This window comes from Apteryx mantelli, chromosome 1 (genome assembly GCF_036417845.1).
Source record: "Apteryx mantelli isolate bAptMan1 chromosome 1, bAptMan1.hap1, whole genome shotgun sequence".
Lineage (NCBI taxonomy): Eukaryota > Metazoa > Chordata > Aves > Apterygiformes > Apterygidae > Apteryx > Apteryx mantelli.
Genome location: NC_089978.1, coordinates 21,194,568 through 21,212,185, shown reverse-complemented (window position 1 = coordinate 21,212,185; position 17,618 = coordinate 21,194,568).

The window sequence follows — 17,618 nt, the reverse complement described above, 5'->3', positions numbered from 1 at the left end:
CGGTTGCGACAGATGTGTTTGACGTTGATGTTTCCTGTCACACTACTCTGCAACCCTCGTCACAGCCACCTGCCTTTAACTGAAACATCCCCTGACTTCTGCTACTACCAAGGAACAGTCCCCAAAAGTATCGCTGTTGCCTTAGTCACAGTCCCTGTCTGCTGTTCTGTTAAGCTGAAGTATATGGGGCAGCATCACGAGGAAACTGCACCTTTCTGTTAAAAGCAGGTGTCTGCTCTCCCCTCTCCAGGCCTCCTTCCCACCGCAGCGGGTCCTGCCTGTCCCCCTCCGGCAGCTGTGGCCTGAGCGGGGAAGGTGGCTGTATTCGCCAAGGTGGTAGTTAATCCTCGCTGTGGAGGAAAGCTGAGCAGGTTTTCTTGGTTTCAGGCCTCCTCCCATATCTTCACAGGTTGGGTAAGGCTGACCTGGGCCACTCATCACCTCCGAGCCCACCAGCTCGCCCCCTTCCTCCTGCACCCCGGGGGCATGACTGCCTGCCCTGCTCGTGTCCAACAGCTGTCACCCGGTCCAGGGTCCCACCACGAATCTCTGACCCATGGTGACAGGCGGTTCATGCTCCACTGGCACCACCATCGTCCCAAGTGGCAGTTCAGGAGTTTCTGGGGTGGCAGCTGGCTCAGTTGTCCCTGCCCGTCCCCAGCCGCTTGTCCCCACCCTGCGGTTCCTCTTTGTTATGCCTGGGGCAGAGATTGCTCAAGCTGGCTGCGGTGCCAAAGGATTAATCAGAGCCTCTGGAAAATGTCTCTTGCAAATCCCCCCTCCCCTTGCTTTCTTATCAAACGGGCTGGAGGAGGGGAGAGGCGCTGCGCGGCCGTGACCACACGCAGGCCCAGCAGCAGTGTCTGCCAGACTCAACAACAGCCAGTATCTTTGCTGTTTTCGCCCTGCTCCCATCACACAAACTGGCCGTTCATGCCAGTCCCACCACATGCCCTCCCCCATCCTGCTCTCTTCCTCCCAGCCTGGTCCCCCGTGACCGTGGTTTTGTTTTCCCATTGACCGAATCCTTTCCCATTCCCCACCCCTTCTGGACATCATGCCGGAAAGCACTACCACGGCCGACACGAGGAAGACCTCTGCTCCCCATTGCATGATATGAGTTTCCAAATGGGGCTATTACCTCTATTTCCCTTGCCCGAACAAGGCTTTATCGCTGTGCTTCTGAAACGAATTTCTTTCTGCTCCTCACAGAGCAGCCCTTGCTGCCTCGCTGGCTCCTCCGATTGCCACCTGCTGTGGCAGGGTGGCACTGCAAGGCGAGCGGGCTGCAAATGCGGTACCCTACAACCTATCTGGGAGAAGAGACCCTTATTACCTGTGCCTGAGTAATGATCGCTCACAGGTTGACTTCTAGTGCTTGGAAAGCATTTCTTGATGTGCAACAGAAGGAACAGCGGGGACCTGAGCTAAGGATGGTTACTCTATTTCTCGTCTTTGCTATCTGACGCTCGCGAGCTGCTGGTCCTGTGGCGGTGTCTCTCAAGGGAAGGCAGAGGGGTATTCATTTAAAAGTTTTCCATCCTCATTTCTGATGTAAACTATATCTGATTAAGTTGCTTGATTCTCAATCATCGTGGACAAATTTCTGCTCTGCTCTCAGAGAGTATAGCCCGTGGAGCCAGAGAGGCTGCTGGATCTGAGATCCTACACTGTCCAGGCCACTACTTGTCCTCCAGGTAGGCCTGGAGACCATCTCCACCTCAACAAACACCTTGAGGGACTTCGCACTGACTGCAGCGAGAATGTTACTGTCACGGGAGCCTTTTGCCTGCTAGAGGCAATGCAAACCTGCCCTCCTGCACAGCCCTGTACTTTCAGGCTTGGATTTCTCAAGTGAGGCACATGAACTCAGGTGGCCTCCTTTTCAGCTCCCACCGACGCCAAAACATGGCCAGCTCCAGCAAAAAGAACGGGGGGGGGGGTCAAATAACGTTTGTCCCGTTTCCTGCTTACTGCTCCCTGCGCCCTCATGGCTCATGGCAGAGCGTGGCTGCCTCTCTTCTGCACCCACGTGGCGCCCGCGGCTCCGCTGGGTTTCTCTGAGCAGAAGCACCCAGCACTTTGTCTGACGCACTGAGCGATGGCTGGTGGGTCTGTGGGACGAGAAGACAGGGAGAGGTTCATGCAGAGGTCTGACTCAGCTGTCAAGTCCTAGCAAGAGCCCCGGTCAGCGCCCTGCTTCATCTGTGCCAAGAGGCGTATGGACGGGAACGCCGCTCACCACATCTTGTCGCCACCCAGGTACCAGCTGCCCATGAGGTCGGGTTGCCCGCCTCTGCCCGAATTTTTGCTACAGCCTCCCCCCACCACTCGATGCTGGGAAAATCACCTTGGCCTTTTCTGGATGTTTGCAGAAGTTTCAGGGCTTGATTCAAAGCTCCTCATTGTCACTCAGAAAATCCTCACTGATCTGTGGGCTTGGGCCAGGCCTGTAGGAAGGTTGTAGCTCCTTAAAAACACTGTAACACCATTTAGGCACTTTCTGCACAGCCCTTTTGCATCATCTGATCCCATTGCACACAGCAGCTATTGGTTCCTCGCAGCATTTCTGTGAACTGGATATATCACGCTCTCCCTCCAGGATGTGTCCTCCCAGTGCAGACAGGCATGCTCTCTGCGTGCAATGCTGACTGAGTCACCCGCTCCGACGTGTATTCACCCCCTCAAAACCATTTTAGTTGTTTCCAGTGATTTTTACTCAAGCTCCTGATCTGCTGGTGCCCACAGAAAACAGTTTATTACTGAGAGGGGGAAAGCTTGCTAGAATGGTTTGGCTTTTAACAAATTTAAATGCCTTTTTTCTCCACTGGCTTGGATGTTGGGTAGCCATTTACTTGTGTGCAAGTCCATGCAGAGAAGCTTTAAAGAGCCAGATCAGTGAAGCAGTAGCATTTTATATCTTGCTGGGAAAGAGCTGCGCTCCCAACCCATGAGGACTCCTGATCCATGGGAATCAGGTTATTATACTTCATTCAGACTGGGGCAGATCTAATTACATTCACTACTTCCCAGAGGAGCATAGTACAGCCTTTCTTCCTTACCTAAAACATACAGAAACCCTGACTAGTTTAATTTCTCTTATCTCTGCCCCCACCCAGTGTTATCTTTTAAATGATGCATTTCTCGGGCCAGAGGCCCGTCTCAGCGCTGTCTAGGGGACACCTGGGAAGTTCAGAGAGTTACTAATCAGCAACAACAATAATGGCAGTATTATACAAAGCAAGACAACAACCTCAAGAAAGAATTGGACCTCTGTTCTTGGACGCTGCTTTATGATGTGCGAGAAGGCTTGGAAAGAAAAGCAGCTAGTGAAACCTTTGGCCCAGGTAAAATTCCCTAGGCATCCCTGGAGCCGAAGGTCACAACAGCAAAACCAGGATAGACTCTTGCAGTGTCCAGCAGGACCTGGCTGACACAGGAGAGAGAGTTTCATCCTGGGCTGGTCACTTGGGTTCAATCGCAACATCTTCCAGGGAAGCAGGCAATATCTGTTCAGATGGTGACAATAAAAAACAGCTTAAGAGCATCCTGCAGATCCTAAAATAGTCTGGCTGGAAAAAAAAAAAAAAATCACTCTCCCAGTTACTCAGTTTCCATTTTCTTATCTAGTCAAAATTTAACTATTAATTAACCTTTAAAGTTTCCCAGTGCAGATAAGACTTGAGGAGGGAGCAGGAGCATGCTGTCTCCACATGCTGCAGCAGCCCAGCTGGGTCTCAGTGCGGCTCCAACCCTGCTGGAGGTACGGTGCGAACTACCCAGAGGGAGCTGCCTCGCGCACGGGTGTCACGAGCCCACGTGCTCAGCCTTACTTCAGTCATGAGCCAGCACTGCCCCAGCCAGGGCTGCCAGCAGGGTGTTTATAGAGGACATCGTTTCCCCTCTCCTCAGGCTTCTTTTGGGCCTGAGGAAACATAAACCCCGTATCCCTCTTCTTGGGAGATTGCTTGTAATGCAAGGAAGCAAGGATGTCCTGTGGTGAAGAGGTTCACAAGCCTTTCTGTTGAAGCTTTGTATATATAAACCAATTTTTATATGTGCATATGCATAATGCATATGCATGTGTGCGTACATACACAATAAATATTATTTATCAACACAGAATCAATGCAGCAAAAACTAGATTTCCCAGTAAATATTTTAAACACTGGATTGGAGATTCAGTTTTATTTTGGGCTTCCTGATACTTATTTATGTTTAAGAGGATATCTGCAACAGAAGAGGCTGATAGAAGGCAAAATCAGCAGATGACGGAGTGAATTAGGCAAGACCAGAAAGAATTAAGGCAGCTGGGAGCAAGATCATCCCAGCAGCAACACAATGGCAGGTGATAAATGGAAGATAAAATGCACTTCAAGGAAAAATTTGAACTCCTCATCCAACTCCCTGGTTTCTAGTGAACTGAGATGATTCGGGAGTGAGAGCTGGCCAGGCTGACGGTTCAGTTAGCTCTGCTCTGTGCCCAATGGTGAGAGAGGAAAAAAAATATATTAAGTCATATAAAGAAGAAAATTAATAATGAAATTGATAATTATGTCACCCAACCACTCTGGCACAGGGGGACAGGTTAAGATAACCGTGGGGGAATCAGGGACACAAGGATTTTCATCTCAGCTGTAAGCCTGCCTTCTTGCAGGGACCGGAAAGGTGTACCCACACAGAGGAGCGGTGGGGAGATAAATCAGAGATACTTTTGTATTTCTTGGTCACTGTAAAAAAAAAAAAGATATTTAAAATAATAACTCTGTCAGACATCAAAGGCTATGAAACTGGTAACCCTGACACTGAACCTGCACTGACTGTACTGTATTTCCCATGGGCTGAGGAATCAGGGATCCAAGGGGAATACCATGTAATTCATGTTTCCTTCTTCACAGTCCGCTCCCAAGATTATATTTGTGTTTATCTGCTGCTGTGTTCATCTCCCACTCGTGGGAGAGCATTAAGTCACTCCGGGGTGGGTGACCTGTGCTTTAAAACTCACAGCTGCAATCCCACTTTTGCAAGGGGCCGGGTTGGGCCTGGCAGAAGATTTGGGTGCTGCTCTGTGTCGCACAGAGGCTTCGCTGGGCACCAGGCATGGACACCAGCAGGCTCGAGCGACTTTACAGCAAGGATGAGAAGAGCTGTGGGTGCCTTAGGAGCTCACAGATCACCCTAGAAGGCACCTGGTGAATTTAAGTGCCTGGAGGGTTGGGTGGCAGCTGAGTGGGGTTTTACTTTATTGCACTTCTCAACGTAGGTGTCTGAAATTTATTTAAATCTGGCTCAGTACCTAAATAGTCTTTTGGATCTAGTCCCAAACCTATCCAACCCCTTTATCACTGTATAGGAAAACCTTGGTTGGCAGTCAAAGATTTTGGCAGTCAGGGAAATCATATCAGCTGCTTGTGAAAGCAAGGAAGCATTTCAGAGCTGCAGCTGCCTTTTAAGAGGTGCAGCCTGCCCTGGAGGCCACCTGTTAAACAGAATTTAACCAGGGGATGATACAGCCTCGCAGCCTTCCCCAGATGCTCTTGCAACATCACCGAGTTCACACATGATTCACCAGTTTAATTTACTTCTCAGCAAGCTAACCTTCACTGTTGCTTCTTTTAACAATTTTGATTTTATACAGCATCCCTTACCACAGAGCTGGAAGGCATTATCCAATTAACCATTGAAAAATTGATCACTGAAAAAAACCCACCTACTAAATGCTATTAAAAACCAGCAGCAAATGCATCTTTTTCTAATAGATCTGATAGGAAGAATTGCTAATTTTTTCCAAACACACAAACCAAACAAAAGGTAGATGTCATAGAAATGAGAGGCCAGAGGGACTTCAAGAGATCACAGAAGCCTGCAAATCTGAAGCGGGATCAAATTCGCCTGAGGTATATTTGTCTGGTATGACTTGTTTGAAAGATAAGGGCTAAATTCTGTTTTCATTTAGGCTTTCTCTATAGCAGAAAGGCTGTTCAGATTAATTAAATCAATTTAATATTTATCTAGATAAATTCCTGCAGAATTCCTGTGGTAGATATGCTTCAGTTAGTCTAAACCTTGTACACATTATTTTAACTTAATTTGGTAAGCCATCAGTGCTGCTAAACCAATTTGAACTTTGGATAAACCCTTAACACTAGCCAAACTCAGGGATACTGGCAGCAGAAGCCTAAATAGGTATTATTTTGGGCATCAACCTTTGTTTTTTTTGGGAGGAAGTTCTTAAATTTGCTCTGTTAAAACTCCTGAAAACAAATCCTGCTCAGGAAGACAATTTTTCACTTGTGTGGACACACAAAATGTGCTTCCTTAGCACACACTTGAGGGAGGCACCTCTGCGTTTGGAGGGAGAGTTTTCTGCTGTGGGTGCCAGGGCGCTGCTGCGGGGCACGCTCAGGGTGCCCCACAGCCGAAGCGGCTTTGTCCTTTATGCACCACAAAACAAACAAGCAACTACCTCTGTCCCCTGAAGGACAGAGGTAACTGAACATGCCTGTGTGTGCTTGGGCAGGATCTGACACGTCACAAGATGCCTTCTTTCTAAGGGGAGCTGGCTGGGGAGTTTTCTATCCCTTTTGGTGCAGCACTCGCCCAAAAGCAGGAGACCCAGACTTGTGTTCCCATTAGATTGCTGGGTTCAGTCTCACATCTTCCCTTCTCAAGATGAGGGATGGAGGAAGGGAAGGGAAAAGAGACACTCATCACTCCTGTGAGCTACTGCGCAGAAAGAAATGAGAGCTGTGGGACTCTGAGAGCACAAGAGGTCCCAACTCTAGTCTGGCGGTTGGGATTAGCAACCAGGAAAGGCCAGTTCTGCTTCTGAGTCCTGTTTACTGCCTTTTATTCTGAGCAGTGTGTAATGTAAAATGCATAAACAATCCCAGGAGTCCGAATCCAGAGCCTCCTCCCCTGTCCCAGACAAGTTCTCTTGTCTCTAGGAAAATTTCTCCCGTAAGTGATCTTGTTCCCTACCCCTGTCATTTTGTCCCTCCAGTTTTTGTGTTCCTCTCTGCCCAGCTGAATAAATTCTGCAGCAGAGGTGGAGAGCACCTTTGGCCTAAGCTAACCTACAGCTTGGTGGTTATGGCACTGTGCAGGGAGAAGGAGACGAAGGTTTGAGACCTCTCAGATCAATCAAAGCATTAAAAGAACATTTCCAAACCTAAGCACCCTTCAAGCTAGGTGTGTTTCTACATTAGCATTTTAAAAGGGTCAGGAATACCCCGTTGAAGTGATTTCCTGATCATCTCCACTCCTGTGTTTTGGTTCACTCTGTGGAGCCGGCCTGGGTCCCTTTTGGATGGAGCTAAACCAGAAAACACAGTCCGGGAGCACAGCTCATACTCTCCAGCTGCCACGGGCAGTTAGTCCGCAGGGACTACCCAAAACAAACCCTCAAGACGTGCATGCAGTGGCACCACTGGGTCCTCAGCACCAGCTGTTTCTACAGATCTGCTCTTGTTGGGCTGCACTACTTGCTAATGTATGTACCCTTAGCCTATGTCTATATGTTTTGTAATGTAATGTTGTATACTGTAATACAGTGTAAGGTACTGTACTGTACTGTAATGGAGACATAGCCTAAAGCTATTCTATAAATGAGGCAGATGTGAAAAAAAAGAGGGTCCTAGATACTGGATCTTGCTCCAAGGGTTGTTTATGCATTTTACATTAGATCATCAGCACCAGCAGTTGCTCTTGGAAGAAAGAAACCTGCTCAGCTTTTGGTAGAAAAAGCTGTAGGAGTCTCTTCCACGTTGAAGGAGCAGCTTCTGGGCTCTGCGTCCAAAGGGAGTGCAGTGGTCTAACCTCAAGAGAGAGAGGTGAGAGTACAACCACCCAGTGGCATGGCTTTCAAGCTGTCCCTAGATATCCCTGGGTGTTGTATAGACATGTAATGCTTACCAGAAGGTGATGGATTTTAAAAATCCGGCCTGTAGCTTCTAGGGCTAATTGGAGAGCATTTAGACAACTTCCCCCACATCTTCCTTCACCCTCCTGAACTTCAAGGAGTACACAGGTTCTTTTATTCCTGAAGCCAGACTGGCCCCAAGTCTGTCACAGCACATATCAAATGAGCAAAAGCAAAATTAATTAATTAAATTGTGGGGTTTTCACATCAGCTGGCAGTACCATTATACTTGTGGATGGTGCTGGAAGTGTGCTGGGTGCCACAGAATAGAAGAACTGTAGATGCAATTAAGCAGGCCAGCTTAATTGAGTCAGATTGTGCACAGCTGAAAGGGCATGAACAGTCCTGTTTGCTGCCAACAGCATGTCCCTGAAGTTGTGTATGTCCATGTGTATTGTGCTGATTTGCATGCAAAATTCCTGTTCCCAGGAGGTACAATAGGCTATACTACCATGCAACATGTCTTGACACAAGGAAGAATGACTTCATCTGAGACTGAGGGCTGCAGTTTGGAAATAAAGTGTTTCATCAGCAATTGTAATCCCTTTTGGGAACTGGGAACTCTACCCATTCTAGTCTTGCCTGGAATTTCCTTGTAGCCTCATGCAAATGTTGTCCGTCAGAATAATTCCCATTAGATTCTATCTCTTTTGAAATAATAGAAGCTATCGCAATCAAATTACAAGCACCCTTGTCTGACACTGTGCCCATAACAATAAAATACATAGCAATAAAACACACTGCACTGCTTAGACCTGACTTATACTACATTTGTTTCCTCAAGCTTGACATGTACAGAGTTGATGTAAAGTTGCTTTAATCCCATTTTTCTTTTATCCAAATAAAGCTCCTTGTACAACTCAAGCCATCAGCCAGCCTGTATCTACCAAATGCCAATAAGGCTGCTGTGTTGCCTGTGTGAGTGCTAAGAGGCACATCCCACAGTGAACAACTCATGGCAGTGCCAGGTCTCATTATGGTTTTGAACTCCCCAGCCTGCGGGTCACAGGGACCTAAGCTTGCCTCTCTTCCCCTCCCCCCCCTTCCCTTCCTCTCCATCTTCCCTGAAAGCCCAGCATTCTTGAGAAATGACCTTTTCCTGCTATTTACCTTTGTGAAAAAGCAGGCATAGCCATGTGCCAAGACAGGCACCACCCAATTTTCCATGCCTGCCTTGACCAGGAAAGACAGCCTAGACAGTGCCGTACTGGGAAGGGGCTGTGCAGCCAGGTGGGGAGAAGAGAGAAGTGGCTGTGTATGCAGCAGAAGGACTGTGAGCCCAGGGCTGCTGCTTGGATCAGAGCAGCTTGGGATGAAAGCAGGTCTACAAAGGGCTGGGAGTTACCCTGGGGCTATCCTTAGGGCATCCTAGCACAGCTGTGATCTCCATCTCTGCAGCTGTGGACAACTTGTGTGACACCCTGGAGTGTGCGTAACTGCGCACGGGGGAGAAAGGGCACAGTAGGATGCAGGACTCATGGAAAGACCGAGCCACCAGCAGGAGTTACTATGGGCTGAGCCAAGAGGGGCTGGTGAGGAAGTTCCAGCCAACACAACACTGCATTCATTTGAAGTGTGTGGTTTTTGGTGTTTTCCCTTGAGGGTGTCCAAAGTCCACTCCAGCCTCTCTTTGAAAATGTTGCCCTTTTATGTGGTCAGATAACAAAGACATAGGGTTTTTTTGCATAGTCAGTGTATTCTGCCACCATTTACTCATAAGAAAATAAGTTTATACAGGAAACACTTAGCATCAAGAGCATTTTGTCACTGAGACAGATTTCAAAGTCTCATCCTGTCAGAAACATATTTCTTAACAAAAGAAATGATTTACTGACCCATGAAAATGCCCCTAACAAGTCACCAAGTACCTGCTTAGTTGGAGCCCTTGACTTTTACCAGTAAGTACTCAGAGTACATGGGCAGTGCAAACATTACAAAAGACAGTGCTCTTCTTGGACGTCCACCTTTCCCAGCCTGAAGCAAATCACTTTATGATGTATTCGAATGAAGTGGAGAGCAGAGGCAGGAGCATTCCTCACCCAAGGACGTTCTTTTCTTCTTTCTCTCGCAGTGTGTTGGCTGAAAGGGATATTTCTTTTCTCGACCTGGAGTATGTTGTAAGCCTGAATGCAGACATTGCTTAGGAACAATCTCAATGGCATTTTTTAAGAGATGCTGTGTGGCTCTTTCCCTGTCATTTCTTGGCATGGTGGCTATGGCTCTGCTTCGCCTGTGTTTACAAGATCCCTTCTCACAGACTTCTGCAATGAACTACGCCGGGACTTCTGCAAAAAGAAGCGTGACCATAAACAAGCTAGAGTGATGTAGGTGACTGGAACATTTACCTTCCCTGGGACTCCATCACCTTTTGGAGCCAGAAATCAGGGACACTCTCTTTAAATGAATTTAGCAGTAATTATTGCTCCATTCCTGAATGACCTGGTTCCTTTAGCTTAGTCCAAGTCCAGCTGTTTCAGTCTAAATATGGACTAAGTAACCTCCTGAGCTCCTTTCCCTGGTTCTGTGCAGGTCATACGCACCTGCAGTTACACAGAAATCCTGAAGATACTTTCTGCATCATATTACAGAGGTCTTTCAGGGAAGATCCTAGGGGCTTGCAGTTTATCATTTCTTTTCAAATCAGCCAATATAACTGTCTCCCCAAAGAGCTTGGAAGTCACCTTCCACTGCCAGGCCCAGGGAACAGCCTTTCTTCTCTCTGGGGTATTCTGCCCACCAGGGACTCGTTGATCCTCAAGAAAAAGAAATGCAGAAGAGTTCTCAGTTTCGCCAGTCTGTGGCAGCTGCTGATGAAAAGATTGGGAAAAGCGACAGGCTGAAAAGACACTGTCCTTCAGGCAGGGAAGAAGAGCTATTAGAAAGTCAGAAGGACTGGGAAGTGCACAGTGAAGTGCATAAAGATGTCAGGAAGAGCCTAAAATAGCAAACACAGACATTTCAGACTACTACAGAGAAGAGCATTCAGGGACTTCTTCACCAGCAACTGTTGTACCCCACAGACAGTTCAAAGTGATGTTCAAAGCGTTCTCCATGATTTATTGCACAAAGCCGGGGAAGAGCCAACTTCCTTATCCCTTTCCAACCCGTTACAGGCAAGGGCTATGAAACTTTGATGAATACAGAACAGAACCCACTTCACACTTCCCTTCGCTGTTTACAATGATTTATACCATCATAAATTACTGACTCTTTCCATGAACTGCTAGTTCACTCCCTGACTGTTATCTCCTATTGTAGACCAAATTTATCAGAATGCAGGTCATAAATCATGAGCATTGATCATTATTCTAGCCCTTGAATATTAAAAGTCCATCTATTTATACTGAACATTCATTCATCACTTGCAGAAATGCAGTAAAAGAACCTAGCACAACCAGAAAAAAAAATGGAAATGGAATAGATCACACTTACTGGCCCACAAACATTTCACTCAACTGCAGAAGAATTAACTTTTCATTAAAAGTGCTTCCGGGGTCTTTTACTCATGCTAGCAATATATCTAATATTTCCTCTGGTTTTGCTTTTGCATTTATTTATCAGCTTTTACATATCAACAGCACTATCTGAGAATTGTGATGTAAGTCCAGGATCTATATGTGCCATAGAACTCAGAAGAGCTCTTTCCAAGGAGCAATAACATGCTGTAGTCCAGCCCCACTTGTCCCAAACCCCAGCAAAGCATGATCTGTCTTACTCTGACAAAGTCTCCAAGCCGCCCTCCGCTCAGTAGCTTTTTCATGTATTTTGCTACTTGTTTTTGTGTCCGGTTGTTTCAGATCAGCAGAATCCTTCCAGCAAAGCTGACTTCACTCCCCACCCTGCTGGCAACATTTCCCAATAGACTTCCCAGGTGTGAGGTAATGTATAGGTCATCACCAGTATCTTTTCAAGTTTGTGGAATAACCATGAGTAGATGGTATTTGAATCCTTCCTTGATGTTGTTTGGTGCCCAGCATAGGTATTGATGAACCATAGCTGTCACCCAAAAATTACTGCTCCCAATGAGAAGGTGTGGATCTGGGCAGATGCTACTACCTCACATATTTTGTATTGTTTGATGTGCACCAGGCTTGTACTTTCTTGGTGCAACCTCTTTTACTCTATATGGAAGGTTTCCATTGACCTTCCCAAGATGTGTATAATCTGGGGAATATACCCTATTTATTACCTATTCAGTGGCCCTTGGTCAAGCCTACTGTTTTGGCTTCATTTATTATTTCCTGTACACTGCAGAGTCCCTCTTGCACAATTTCTGTTGACTTTCCAGCTCCAAATTGTTGTCCATTGACTAACAGCAGTCAAGCTTGAGCATGCAGCTGCCTGTTGGTTTTCTGTCATCACAGTAGCTCTCCTGATGTTGTCTGCATACAGGGGGACCAGTGCCTGCTTTGCACACAGCTCTGTGCACTTCTGTGGCCAAGAGCTTGGCAAGCACTGCAGAATGTCCCTCATCAGCATCACTGTGTGACCCCATCACACAGTGCTCATTTTGAATCTGCTCCACGGAGTACAGATGACAGCTGAAAGTCAGCAGATTTTTAGGGTTCCCCAAAATATGCACGTAATGACTTTGATGAGTGCTATATTATCTTCATCCATGAGTGATGATGGAGCCGTCGCTCTTGAATGGCAAATGGTGGCAGGCAGTTTCATGATTCATAGAATTACAAGAAAAAAAAGTCTGAAATTGAGGAATGCAGAAAAAAGGGGAATGAAAAAGAAACAGTGGGAATTTGAGAATTTGACTTATCTTTATTTCCCTGGATGCTGTCCATATGGATCCCATATAGCTTCACAAACATGTCCCAGGAGGCATTACTCCAGGGAGTAGCATGGGACACAGGGATGCTACCCAAAGAGCCCTGAGGTTGCAGCTGACTCAGCCAGCTGCACATACCTGTGATCTCCAGGCCACAGCTGCAATACAACACAGACCTGTTGGTGGAACCTGTTGGTGTGGGCTTGAATGAGGCTTCTGCCTTCATAATAGCCCCCCTCTTTTTTTTTTTTTTTTTGACAGCATGGGATTTTATATTCATCCCCTCAGTTCCTCATGACTCTTCCTTCCCAAACCCAGTTCAACTCCTTTGTCTCTGGTTAGTTTAACAGGAGGAAGTGTTTTCCATTGTATATTTGTGTTCAAGAAATGACTTGGTTAATATGATGCATACACAGGTGCAACCAGGTTATTACTGAATCACACTGTTCTTGTTTTTAATCTGATTCAGAACCTGTACTTGAGCCCTCAGCAAACTCTGCTGGATTAGTCATGTATTCAGTGATTTGAATATTGACAAAAGGAACAAGGGAATGTATTTTATTCAGATTGAATTAAAATGATGCAGAATCCTGCCCACTTCCCATGGAGGAGTCATCCATCACACCCGGCTGCTGCCTATTCCCCCTGCTCCATTCCCCTTGAGCTCTTGTCACTGAGTCCAAGGACTTAAAGCAAAGATTTTAACTCCTAAACTCTCCTCTGTGTCTTCCCTTTCTTCTGCGAGGTACACAGACTCAGTCCTTCTCCCACTGCTGACATCCAGCCTTTCCTCAGGCTTCACTGGCACTGCCTGCCCCTCTTACTATGCCCTTTAGGGCTGCTCCATCAATACTGCCTTTAGCAATTTCTCTCCCTCATCTCCAGTGTTTGCCACCAACTGGATTCTTCCTACTCTTATCTCTGCATAAGTAAACTACTGTGGGCTTCAGCAATGCTCTGTGTGCTCCAAGAGATGCGGAAGGACAAAGGCCCTCCTCAGATAAGCATCGAAGGGTCAAGTGCTCCTAGCAAATCTGATAAAACTTTGCTTGAACACCAATGGGGCATTCACTGATACGTAATGTGCTGGACGAGGGACAGGGATCAAGCAAAAGCAAGGCCTGCCCCTAGCTCTGGCCATACCCCACAACTGCTCTCCTTCTGTGGAAGAGCCTTCCTGAGGGACAGTGGAGAGCACGTTCCTCAGAAGCAAAGAAAATCACAACACTCCTTTATAAACCCTCTGCTATCCGTTGGAGCTCAGGTCTATGGTGTATCTTCATGAGCCACACTTTTGCAGACTGTAAGGATTACAGGACTGGTGTCTGTGGCCTGACCAGTGCGAGTGATGTGCAGCAACATCAATATAAACCAGCATCTTTGCAGCTCTTACATTAAATTTCGTGTAAAAAGCACACTGAGTGCTATTATCACACTTGAGCAAGCCTCAAATCCTCTGATCTTCCTCCTACAGCATTTAACCACAGTGGTAACTTTACCAAGTGGCAACCCATTAAAAAAGCTGAAAGATGATGAAGCAGCAAACAAAGTATTTATGTCAAATAATAAAAAAATGTCCTTTGTAAATAAAATGTGCCTTGAAAATGTCTTTCCAGATTAAAGCTCCTATGACCATGTGTTTGTATTCACCAAACTTTGGTAACGATACTCCAGAGACCATTCTATAAAAACCTATAAAATGCAAAGGCCAATTTTTTAAGGGCTGGGATGGCAATTAAAATGAACATGGAAATAATGGGTGGCACATATTTCAAATACTCAGTGTGTACAATGGAATCAAAGGAGATAAAACAGCTTGCTCAAAGGCTAACAAAGTATGATATTTTTAACATTACTATGACTAAAATGAGTGTTTGAAAAATTCATATGGAGACAAACCGGTTATACATGCTGAGTTGAACTGGGAAGGTGCTTTTATTGCTAATGTTGGTGCAAAATGTCAGGTGTAACATAAGTTTAGCTCAGTCTGGAAGAAATTTCCAAAGTATAATCTGACTCTATAGCTATATTTCCAGTTGGTTAAAATAATTATGCACGACAAGTACCAAGTACATGTAAGCTGTTAGGTGTTGAAAAAGCCTCATTTTAAGCAAAATGATGAATAACCTGAGGTTGCTAGACCTATGATTTAGCAAAAATCAAAATGCTTGTGAATAACATATCATAAAACTGGTCCTTCATGGTAGTCAAAACTAAACCTCACTGTGAGGAATATCAAGAAGATATCATCACATTGAGTAAGTGGATAATAAAATGGCAAATGAAGCTCAGTGTCAGTGGTGCAAACTAATGCACAGTGAGGAAAATTAAACCAAAGTATACTTATTCCAGTATATAGGCATATATGGCCCCTTGGGAGGTACTTGTTCTAGTTCCTAGAAACTCAGAGCAAAGAATCTTGGAGTGACTATGGAAAACGTCAGCTCATTGCTCTGAGGTGTTCAAAAGCCAAAACCAAGTAAATAGAAATTACTAGAAAATAACTAGAGAATGCAACAGAAAACATTGTTCTGTGCCTGTATAAACTGTGAATACTGCATGTACTCAGACCACCCGCAGGCACAGAAAGTTGTGATGAGGACAGTAAAGACGCAGAATCCCTCCTGCATGACACAGGCAGCACATCAGGCCTTTCAGCATGAAACGAAAAGGATGGAGAGAGGATATGACAGAAGTTTATGCATTCATGAAAGCATGGAGAAGGTGAACAGGGAAAGCTATTACTCTCAATAGTGAGGACTTGGAGATGTCCCATGAAATTATATAAGAGCACATTTTAAGTAAATTAAACAATATTTTCACATGACATAAATAAGCTATTGAGTTAATTGCTCCAGGATCTTGTGGATTCCAAGGTATATCTGGAATAAATATGAAATATTTATATATTCCAAATATAAAGATATCATCAAAGCATGATTAAACAAAGTAATGCCAGAAAGTGAATCAAGAGCTATTAAAAGCATAGATCCAGACAGCCTCTGGAGGTGGCCGTGGGCTGTTAAATGAAGAGACACAGACACAACCTTTGGGAAGCCCTAAGATACAGATTGCTGGAAGATGATTCCAAGATTTATGCTGTCTTGAAATAAACTAAAAACTGTTTCTGTGTTAAAGAAAGTTAAAAAGTATTTATTTTTCTAGTTTTATGAAGCTTTTATTTTTGCATTACTTTACAATACACAGTAATCTATGTTGTATACATTTATACACATTTTTTAACAAGTATCACTTTCAGTGCTATTAGAACAATCCTTCCTTACCATTGAACATTTACAGAAGCCAGAGCTGTCAATACTTGGCTCTTGCACCTCCTGCTAACTAGCCAAGCATTAAGCCAAGTTTAGGCAATAGGCCTCCATCCTTGGACTTGTAATTTATCAGAATTCCTTGCCTGAATTCCCTTCCTCTTCCCAAATAAAACATTCCATAATTCCTCACACATAAACACAAGCAAACAAAAATGAATAAAAATGAAAGTAACATTCAGCTTTACCCTTTTTGTTTTGGTGGTAAATGACTGAACAACATGAACTGCGGATTTCCTTCAAACATTTACATTTACCGCTATCAAACTTTGGTATTGCTTTATAAAACATAGTTGATTCTTCCAAACATTTCTTCTTAGGTTTTTAAAGAACTTACATATATGACTTCCTTCCTTCCTTCTAAACTTCCCAGAGCAAAAACAGATCCACTTTACTATATTGTAGACACATACATAAGGTCTTGGGTTTTGTAATTCGTATCTATGCAAACCACTAGATCAAGCTTAAATGATATTTAAATCTCTACTGATGAAAGCGTTTTTACTTCCAGACTTATCTTGTAAAACCAGGTTAAGTATTAAGCACAACATATAGGACAGATCTCTACTTCAACTTAAAGATATAAACACCATTTTCAGACAGTAGTTTATATACTTAGGACAAGTTTTCATTACCTCACTAGTCATATGCATAGCATTTTACCATCTTCTAGGTTTTTTTTATATGCCCTCTTTAAGAAAGCATTTTTTTCTGCTGGGATTTTTGGTCACATTGTTTTAAAAAGCAAAGACTCTTTGCTATGTTGTAATCAAGTGTCATTTAACAGAACTCCTTCCTGGTTGCATGGTTTGGGTCAAGTGCAGATAGTGTGAGGCAGCCCTGAGCCTGACAGCAATACTAGGCATAGTTTTCAATCAAGCCCGAGGTAAAGGCTGCGATGGTTCCCGTCTGTGTCAGTGCTGGTCCAAGCCACTCAGTCATGCCCGGCTGGCCATGGCCTCTGTTCTCAGATTCCCTTAAAGATGATATTTAAGGACACTAAAGCAAGAAGCCAGTACAAGAGACCTCTTTTCTTCTTTTTTTTTATCATCAACCACAGAGCCCAAGCTCCAGGGAAGTAACACGTAGTGATCTTCCATATGGCAATTAACTCTTCTTTGATTCCCTCTTCACATCTTCTGCTAGGTTGTTTTCTCTCACAAAACCAGTTTCAAGTGCCCTTTACTGTGGTGAAACCAAGGCTGTGCTCACTATTGGAGATATTAGAAAGGTTTCACACAGCTGTAAAAAAGCCCACAAGACTTCAAACGGAAAACAATCTAAGGCGTACTTCTAAATTACCCTTAGCTGCCTGCTGCCCTCATCCCCGCCTCTGGCTACCAAGACAATTCATTTTATTAGCATCAGATTAGCAGTTAGTTTATCTGTTCCTTGTTTTCCAAATTCAGGCCATCTAGTAAGCCGGGCGGGAGGCGCCGCCGCTCAGCCCCGCGGCCCGGCGGAGCCCCGCGCCCCCCGCCCGGCCCCGGTCCCGGTCCCGCCCCGGTCCCGCCCCGGGAGCCCGCGGGCGGGCTAAAAGCGGCGGCAGGTGAGCGGGGAGGCACCGCAGAGCTCCGCGGCGGCGGCC